Source organism: Passer montanus, unplaced genomic scaffold, assembly GCF_014805655.1.
Source record: "Passer montanus isolate IOZ18808 unplaced genomic scaffold, ASM1480565v1 scaffold21, whole genome shotgun sequence".
NCBI classification, from domain to species: domain Eukaryota; kingdom Metazoa; phylum Chordata; class Aves; order Passeriformes; family Passeridae; genus Passer; species Passer montanus.
The window spans coordinates 10,415,727-10,426,165 of NW_024366703.1; the positions used below are offsets into that span (position 1 = coordinate 10,415,727).

At 39.9% G+C, this 10,439-nt stretch overlaps 1 long non-coding RNA gene across 1 annotated transcript in view; it reads right to left on the bottom strand.

The window, feature by feature from the left end:
• The window catches only part of LOC120502116, a 184,312-nt gene extending 174,674 nt beyond the window's left edge, over positions 1 to 9,638 (bottom strand). The window contains exons 1-2 of the long non-coding RNA XR_005627454.1: positions 9,548 to 9,638; positions 9,344 to 9,460 (exon numbers count right to left, since the gene is read on the bottom strand). This is a non-coding gene — a long non-coding RNA (uncharacterized LOC120502116). The remainder of the gene's footprint in view (positions 1 to 9,343; positions 9,461 to 9,547) is intronic.
• Between the last annotated feature and the right edge of the window lie 801 nt (positions 9,639 to 10,439).

The window sequence follows — 10,439 nt, forward strand, 5'->3', positions numbered from 1 at the left end:
TTCCATCTGTGCACCCAGCACAGCTCAGATGAGCGTGACAGTGGTGCAGACAAGCAAGGCCCACAGGTGGGTGAACACCTTCTCTGTTCCAAGCCCTTCTCTACCCTCTGGGGAGACAGTTAGCTAAAGATCTGGCTCACTGGCACAAACCCAGGAGTCCTCTCACCCACCCACCAGCATCACCACCCCAGGGCAGGAGCTCTGGGATCACGTCTGCACAGATGGAGAGTTAAGCCTTCTTTTCCCCAGGAGTTTCTTGATGCAAATTCCAACTCTTTTTGATATATAAAATTAACTGCAGCTGACAGTATGGTCCTGCTCATCCTGAGATCCTGGAGTGAATTAAGACATAAGAGAAAGGTTTTCAGACAAGTTTTTGTTGCTGTTTTGTAATTAAAACTCATGTCACCAGCTGTGCATGTGATAGCCAGGATTCCCACAGCTTCCATTTGGTCTAATACTGCAAAAGCTGTGTATTTCTAAGAGTTCTAAGACCAAGAGATTCAGAAGAATAAGTCAATTTTATGGGAGAAGGGAACATGAACATTCAGAGGTGTTTGGGAAGAGCTTTTCAACATGTCAGAACAATGAGAAAAGTGAAATTAGTGATAATTTGTTTGTGCACTTCACATTTTATGATGCAAGAGCTTTCAGATCTGTACTGTTTGCCTTTCTATTTGCCATAACAATGCTCTGAAAATTTCTTCAAATCCAAGTACAGATAGAGTGACCTCCTTGTGTCAGAGTATCTTAAAAATCTCTGCAGCTTCTTGATTTTTCTTACACAGGTATGAACTCTGCTTTCCATGTGCCTGATGAACACCCAGACACAGCTCACTTCCACAAATCTACATGAGAAATAGCTGAACCACACAGGTCTAACACAAAGTTACCTTGAGGCTCAATTCCATGTACGCCCCTATATATAAGATTCAATTCCATGTATGCCCCATCACACTTTAAACAACCATTAAAAAAAAAAAAAAAGGATTGACATACTTTCTTTAGCTTCCACAGAGCTCCTATTGACTTTCCTGAGCTCTGGGCCAGTCTTGACTTTATTGTCAATTCGTAGCCATTCTCCACAGTCTCCCTCTCTTGCCTCCAAAATTGGCTGTAGGGAACGAGTTCTCTTCTTTGCTTAATCTAAACATCCAACCCCACTTTATCACAACACCTTTTCTGTTTCTTCATCAAAAAAACACTGCCCTCATCCAGCCTCTTCAAATATTTCTGCATTTTCATGAATAATACTGGTGCAGAACAAAGACAGCTTTCCCCTTTGAACCAGATTTTCTGACCATGTTCCTCATTACCACTTAACACAAAGGTGTGATTCAAGTTAATTGGAAGCAGTACCAGAAAAAGCAGTGCTTTTCTCAGCACCGAGAACACATTTTCTCCTGTAGAAATGAACTCAGTGCTCTCTGCACCTCAACACTTAACTACTTTTAGCATCCACAGATCAATTAGCCAGATACCTACACAGATTCAATTTCCACCCAAACACATGTTCAGTTGCTCCTCGGTGAACACATTTAAAGAGAACACAGAATGGGTTGTGTTGTTTAAAAACATGCCAGTGAACTCTCAATTTAACAAGTATTAGATTCAAACTGCTTTCCAATTTTTAGCTCTTATAGAGACATTGAACTTCAGCTGAACAGGTTTGTGTGGGCTTCATCTTTGCCTAAGCCTCAGACTCCTTGAATTACTTCCAAAGCTTCAAAGAATCAGTGCTAATTTAAAATAAAACACTCTATGACAAAAGGCTTGGTGTTTAAAAGCAGGTTTGTTTGTTTGGGTTTTTTCATTGTATATATTTTCTCTTAGTTTGGACAATAAAAAACAGTTTGTGCAAGTTTCACTTTTTATCCTGTTTGATACCTTTGCCTTCACCAGCATAGATATAATAGCTACAAACAGTGTAATAACTTTTAGTCACATTTGAAAGCATGTTTCTGTGAGTATTAGGCAGTTTAAATGCTGGAAGTAGAGGCAGTTTAAAATAAATGTTTTCCTTTTTTCCTTTTCAAATTGCAACAAGCATAAAAGAAATAGGCCCTACAGAAGTGTAACAGATCGTAAATGAACAGTTACAAGCATCTTCTGAATTTTTAGTTAGTATAATCTTGTTTGTATAACTTTTCCTTAAACTACCAAGTAGCATTCAGGGAATAACTGCGTTCCAGAAATTTTCAGTGCTGGAACCAGACTGCTAAATTTTACATGACAGCATGAAGCTTGTTACAAATTAGTATATTTCCAGCTCCTACTGAGCTTTTCTATGAGAACAAGCAAGCTTAAAAGTCATTGGTTTTTCAGTTTTTCTAAAGAGACCAAAAACATGTTTATCATGAATGAATAAAATATTGGACATATAGAGTTTGGTGCTTTTCTTTTCCTCATACAACATTCCCATCAGAAATAATCTGAAAAGATAAATGCTCCAGAACTTCACAGATGCAAGGTGCTGCTTACCCATCATTACTCTGACCAGTGAAGAAAAGCTCAGCTTCCAGCCCTGATCCCATGAGAGGCACCACAGGGTTCAACAGACAAAACTTTCAGCAGGGGCAGAACCACCAGGATCCCTAGAGAAAACTTAATTTCTCTGACAAGCACAGTATGCACTTCCAGCTGGGAAGGTATTTGCTGACACAACCCAGTCTAAATATTTGACTTAATCTACTTTGAAATCTACAGAGAAGTGGTGTATTAAGGTTTCAGTTTGGCTTTGGGGAGGAGATCAATGCCATTCAATCCCAAAATTATTTCTTGCATAACTTCAGAACAGCTGCTGAGGTGTTCTGCCACTCAGAAGCAGAAAGATGAACCAACAGAGTCAAGCAGATGCCTGCTCTGTTCTCTGTGGGGTATTTCATTACCTTCATTAAGGAAACACTTCCCACTAGTGAATTGCATGATGCAATTACATCTGTTGTATATGAAGCAGGGGGATGTTCTTTCATCTTCCTCTTGGATCTCTCCCCAGAAACAAATTCCAAACTTAATTCTGCACTGATAGAAACTGAAGACCAAACACATTCTCCAGTGCTTTCAAAGGTGTTCCTGTCTGGGGACACTTTAGTTTAAAAAGCAGCTTTCATATCTTGTTCTGGATATACAGTGACACCAAAAATCCTTCAGCCAGGAAGGAAGCATCAATGCCAGGAACAGGATGAGGAAAAACTCCCTTAAAGAAGCAGGAACTTCAATAGTCTACATCAGCAAATTTCAGAGGAGCATTTGACAAAGTTTGAATTCCATTATCTCTAATGTCCAGTTCCCATTTTAATCTATATCCAGCTGCCTAACCTGTTGAGCAGACACCAAAAAAATCTTAAACAATTGAAATTCAATCTCCTGTCCCTTAAGGATATTATTTAGCTGGATTTCAGGTGCTTCACTTGCAGTGGAAAGGTCAAACTCTCTAGTGATAGAATTACTTCTGGTATGTGGAGATTCACACACTTCACTGGAAAAATTTCAGTGAAATAGACAAAAGAGTAGTTCTATGCCTAGTGAGTCCAGGCTTCTGAAACTATGTGTCTCTGATCTAGCCACTGGCAGTAGCAGGAAATACAAATGCTGACTACTCAGTAGCAGTTAAAACTATCATTTTTCCAATAACTGTTTGAAAGAAAGAGCTTTATCTGAATGACCAAGTTTTTGGTACAACATCCCCCATAATGCCTCAAGAATTTACTAGATCAAGTACCAGTAGCTCTGTTTCAGCAATCACTAAGGCTCCATCATCTCTTTAGACCATCCCAAGACATGAAGCTCCCACCATGAACCAGATTTTTGCAGTAGCTGAGAGAGAAGCCTAGGAACACCATGTGCCAACACCATTTCAGATGGCTCCTCGCTGCATCAGTTTCTACAGATGAGGTAAAGTTGTGGCATGCAGCAAGTATTTCATGGCTCAAAGCTTCAGCTAGGAGCTGCCCACCTGTGCTCTGGTTTGGTTCTTCCTCAAGAAGCTGCTCCAGCTGCAGAGTGCAGCAGAGCTGTGCTGACACTGAGCTGCTCCTTCCCCCAAAGGGTGTTCAAGGAGGTCAAAGGTACCAGCTTTCAGAATGATAGAGGCACTACAAAGCACTGGTTTCTAGTCACCCAAAACCTCTCTTTTGATGTCCTTCATTTCTGTGAGCCCTGCCTTGCTGCCCTATACATTCTGATCAATTTATACAGGTATCTGCAATGCTGCTGCCCTGAGACACATGCAAAATTAACCTGAGACACATGAGCAAAATCAGCTGTGGCAGCAGGAAAGAAGTAGATGAGCAGCAGTTTAGAGAGTCCCTGAAGCAGCAAATTGCTGTCTGTTGAGCACTTTGTCCATGATGGATACCACAGCTTCATTAAGGAGCCACATGCTCCAGTCTTATTTCACAGCACAAACATCTTCTGCTTGAGCTCTAATTAACTCACATCAGTCTGCAGTTCAAACAGCTGTGGTAAATAAGGTTGTGCTCAAGTTACTAGGCTTCTGCTGGCTACTGAGGCTTCCCCTCTCTTGTTAAATGCTTAATGCTGCCCAGCATTTTTTTCTTATTAAAATACTAGATGAGTAACCATTCAGATGATTTTTAAGTATTTGTGTTACACAGCAAATACTTAAAAATCTCTAATGGCTCACCAAAACCTAACTGCTACTTCCTCATAAGCTCCAAATCCACATTTTACTCCTTCTGTTAATCCTCTCAAAGCAGTCCCCTGGAATAAGTTTGAAGGCATCGAACACGTTATCTTACAATAGGTGACAAGCAGAGAGAAAAATGCTCTGATTTCTAGCTGTAGTCTGAGGTTTGGGTCCTCCTCTTGTGAGGAGAGGAGGATCCAACAGGCAGATTGCTATTGCACAGATGGTCTGAACACAAAGATTGAGAAAGATCCACAAGTTATCCACTTGAAATCACAGTGAGCACAAAGCCCTCATGCTATTTACCCTTACTTAAGTCATTTCATCAGGGTCTCCCACAAGGGATTCTGCCTGATGTTGCTAGCCTTTCCTGGTGTTTCTCAGAGAGATACAAGCAAAGTTCTTCACAAAAGTGCTCCTGCTAAATGTGGGAATAACAAATCCAGAGCAGTCCCTCCTCTGTCCATGCATTCATCCTATGGCACAGAGCAAAGCTTCATTGCTTGTGGTCTCCAGGTTCATGAACATCACTGATGTGGTGCCTGCACCATGCTACACGCTTTTCTCAAAGTTTCCTGTGCCTTCAAGCAATAACAGAGAATTTTGCAAGACCTTTACTGGACAGCCAGTAAAACCAGGAATGTGGACAGAAAGTGATCCAGCTGCTTTCCTTTGTTTCCTAGGCAGGCAGCTTTGTTTCCTTTAATGTTTCCTTTCTTTATTATCCTAAAATCAATGAAAGCAGTTTAGAGAGCTGTAGAAACTATGCATAAAATTTTGCCCATCCCTAGAGATGTTATATTTTAGTTTTAGCAATACTAATTTACCAAATGTAATTCAACAGCTGTCAGGCTTAGTTTCAGTACAACTGGGCAGGGTTTAGAAAACCATGGTTGCAGAGACATTGATCTGCAACTGGATCTTATGTACTAGGCACAGTTACTTACTTAGAGATAATATTTAATTCATCCTGCAAACATGAGATAGGTACTTCTCAAAATTATCTCCAAATTAGCCAATGTATCTTTATGATGGGAAATGTAATTTTCTTTACTATTTATCTCTGCCAAAGGCAATAGAGATGCATGCTCAGGAAGGAGAGCTGTCACTCAGCATTGTATGAGCACAAAAGACAAACCTTGCTCACTATACTTAACAAAAGACAAAGACAAAAGAATGAGGTCAGTATTCAAAGAACACAACTCTAACATAGAAAGCTCATTTATTAGACAAGCAATTATTAGACCAATAAGACAACTTAATGAAGTGCACTGTGTTGTGAGTGCACAATTGGTTTATAAATTATAAGGTCTGTAGTGAGTACAGGTTTTCTTCACCCTTTCCCACCTATTGAGCAATGTTGTACACATCTCCAATACTCTACAAAGGAACAAATAAGGGTGATAAATCCATTAATAAATCTGAGAAGAATTAACTCTATCCCAGCTGAAACCAGGACAATGTCATTTCCTATCCTCATCAGAATAGAGAGAGCAGGGCAAATAGAATTTTCTATTCTGCCTTCCCCCAATACCATTCTCCTGTCATCCACCTGGTTGTCACTCCAATGGGTGCTGTAGCTGTGTCAAGCAGAAAGAAAACATAGAAGACATTATGTTAAGCAACTCTAAAACAGTAAGTCATCTACTTGGATGTTTGATTGTCCAGCTCCTTCTCACTGGAGAAGTGTTTGGAAAAGAGCTGCATTAGATGGGAGTAATTTAGTTTATTAAAGGAAATGAGCATTCAGAATCAGATCAGGAGTGAAATGCCAGCTTTCCTCCCTGATTACTAAAAGTGTTCAGAAAAGCACATATCTACATTAATGCCCACAGATTGTATTTTCCTGTGATTGTGTAATGGTGGTGAGTAATAAGCACTAACCTACATTCTTACAGTGGAATCAATACTGATGTGCAAAATTATCATAACAGCATTGCTACAAATATCTGGAACCTTCACAGCTCCTATGCAAGTTTACACAGTCCAGAGAAACTGTGGGTTATGGCACAGAAGAGGCTAATTTACATCAGGTAGAGTGCACAAGAATAAAAAAGCCTTTTTTCCTAGGAATACTGTCTGCATAAGCTCTACACTTCCATTAATTGCCCCTACAAGTATCTTAAAACACTTAAAATTGAAGTAGGACATGATGTTTTATAAGATCAAGGTGTTTTGTTCAAATGCCTTTTTTTTTTTTTTTAAAAACTCATAGGTCACTTTGAGGAAAAACCAAAAAGGGACTGAATTTTCCCCAACAGAAGTTCTCCAAACATTTTCCTCAGAATGACATTTGGCAACACAAATTCATCCTCCCCTAGAGCTCCCAGCTATCTCATGCTTCAAGGCTTTTTTCCAATGACACTAGATAAGTGACATTTTAGTAAGGTCCAGCTGCCAGCACAGCCATAGGCTGGGCAGGTACTCCATAGCTCCAGGAGCTCTTCCAGTCATCCAACAGTCATTTATAGGATTAAAGTAAAACTTTGGAAGTTATTGGGTTTTCCTTTATTTCCCCCATCATCCCGCAAGACAGGAATTTTAGCAGCACAGGAGATTTTTTTTTTTAAAAACATCAGATTACCCTCCAGTAACTTCTCTACAGACCCAGAAGCCCAAGATCAATGAAACAACAAAACACCCAGGCACAGCCAAACAACAGCTTTAGTAAACAGACTTAAGTAAAACCTCTGAACTACAGAAATATGTCAAAAAGCATACAAGGAATTTTGTTTGTAAACATTTCAATCATACCACAGAAATCTACTCGAGAGTATCTTTATTGGAGTCCAAGTTCAACTAACATATGAGCTTAGTTCTGCACATTACTTTCCACAAGCCTGACACAGCCCATTAACCATCTAATACATTAGAAACAGTTTTCTTTTATCCAGCAAAAGCCACAATACATTTTTCTAGAAAGAAGTTTGTTCTGTACTCACTTTTAAACATACCAAAAGATTGAAAGAGCTCTGAGCAAAGTGGCAATTTTAGTACAGCCACTCAACACTACTACAACTAAAATTAAAAGGCCTTGACCGAAATTTTCGGTGCACTCACATGAAAGCAGCAACTTATGTTACTTTCAGTCTATGTTACTACCATTAATTTCATATCACTTCTTGTTGCTGGTCACAATTTCTACTTAGTAGCAAGGCCACAGTGTTAGTACAAGAAAAATGAGGCCCTGGGAGGCACAGCAAGTCCTCAGTAATGATCTTCTGGTGAGACACACCTGCCTTGAGTTTTGTATCAATATGCTCCTCACAAAGGTAATTCCAGAGCTTGTTTTTTCTGCGAATTGTACAAGCTGTTTGCTGTCAGAACTGTCCCTTAATAAAATACAGGAAATATTCTAATGGTCAGACCAAATCTCTGGTATCTGCATAAGCCTCAGAAGCGACCACTCACTAACACCTTCATCCCAATCTCCAAGTCAGATGTGCAAAGACATTTGAATCTTTTCAGTGGCATACTTGCCACAGAAGTAAGCACTTGCAGGCATATGAAGTTTTGAACTGCCTCTGCATCTCACGTGGCAACAGCACCAAGTATTAAAAATCACATTCATAGACCATGAGTGAAATATATGATCAAATGCCCAGAAAAATTCACTTGCAGTAGTCAGTCATTCTGACTCACAGTGTCAGCTCTTTCAATTCCATTTACCTTGGCTTATAAACCAAAATTGCTTAACCAAAATTACTGCATTTAGAAGCTGACATTCTGATTAGGCCATGTGCTAGAAGCAAAAAATTAAATCCACCTTGGAATCAATGACTCTTCTCAATGTCCTTGCCACCATCGCTTGAATTCCAAAAGTATTTTGCTTCTAAGAGTACAGGTAAGTATTGTTAAGGATTTTCACAGGAAAATTTGTATTCTTCATCTGTGCAGTACAAAATGTCACCTTTTAGATATTTTAGTCTTCCTAGAAAGTGGTTTGAATCATTATTGCAAAAAAAATTGTGCCTTATTCTCAAGTCTGATAAGTAAGTGATGTGTAAAGTGTAAGTAGAGACGCAATGTTGGCAAACAAGACAGTCTATTAATTTTCACCTTTCTTTTTCACACACTAAATGATGCTGCCACTTCAGGGAGGAAACACTGAGCAGATTTATTACTAGGCAGGAACTTTTTAACATAAGAGTTCACTTCAAATAGAGACTAGCACAAGTGTGGTTGCTGCTTTCAGCTGAAGGAGTGCTAGAGTATTTCCTAGCTGTTTCCACTAGATATAGAGGAAATCAACATTAAGCTATGAGCATGCAAACTGCTGATAAAGTGGATTAACTTGTAAAAGACTCATTTCTGCCAAATCCTGTTGCTTGTCACTCCTCATGTGTCTGTAAGCCTAGTCTCACCTTCAGAACTAACACTTCAGGTTTTTCCTCCCTGCAGCAAAGAGGAAGAGGACAAAAGTTTTGGCCTTATGTTATTCACTTCTTGCATCTATTACTGTGCCAACTACAGATTTATTCCTTGTCTTTTTACTGCAGTCTCAAAGCACACCACAGCTACTGAGAATACACCATTTTACCAAAACAACCACAGAACTGACTACATGGTTATAAATTGCAGGAACTAGAAACTGAATCCAGATGTCCTAGATTTTGCTTCTAATAATACCTCTGTTTTCCTTTACATCTGAGGGGGGTTTTTTTCTCATCATGACTAGTACTGCAGTCTTACCACCTTCCTCTTTGAAGCTCCCATATGTGAGAGAAGAGGTTCCAGGATCAGGCATATCCTTTAACAGTCCAGGGGTACTGCAAATATTCTTTCCAGAAACCTCAGGGCACAGGTTAGAGGCTAGAGTCAAGAAAAGCAATAGAGTTGAGGCAAGATAAACATTTTGGCATAAAGTCTCAACAGCTCAGCATCTTAAAGCTGCTGTACCTCACATCAACCAAGAAATTCAGCATGGGCTGACAGCTTCAAGTAACAGGATGAAACACTAAATACTTCATCTGCTTCCCTAAAAAGCTGCAGTAGGACTTTAAGTTGAAATTCTCCAGCTCCAAAAATATCCTTCAAGGCCCACACATCACATGCCTTCTGGGGACTACTGCTAGAATTAAGAACTTGAGCTCATGGTCAAAGGCACAAAATGTTCCAGACCTAGAGAAGGTGAAGAAAGTTCATAAGGGCTGAGCATATTCCACTTCAGAGCTCCAATATCAGCATGGAAAGTGAAGTCAGTGATCCTGATGCCACCTGCTCTTGTCACTTTTGAGACCTTTGATGCTCTGCAAATTAACCAGTTTTGTTCAAAAAACCTGACTTTTTTCTGCTGCTACAAGCTCATAATGCCTAAAAGGAATGTTCCCCCAAAACACTTCTGATGGCACAGACATTTCACAATTGTTTCCAGTTTGGGGGTAAAACTGATTGAAGAGATCCATTGCCATTTTCTTCCTGCAAAATCTGATGGGAAATTACTAATTCAGTGTTGCTCTGCTTCTGTTCCAGATAACATTCATGTGCCCCATATTTGGCACATCAAATAGTTATGTCTTCTGTAGCTGTGAACATTTGAACTGAGCGTGGATATGTGTGGCCAAAGTGAGGGGAAAAAAACCCCAAGGCTGCCAATCTTTAGCTCATTATTATTAGAACACTATGAAAATGAGTAGTGGAAGTCCCACAAGAGAGATGAGGCTTCTAAATTAGGGTACACTGATGCAGGGAACCCAAGGCTAACTCCAGCTGACCTGGAGCCAGAATGGGAAGCAGCAGCTCTGCAGCCTGTCACCAGCACATGGACATCCTCTCACCACTGCTAAAGAAG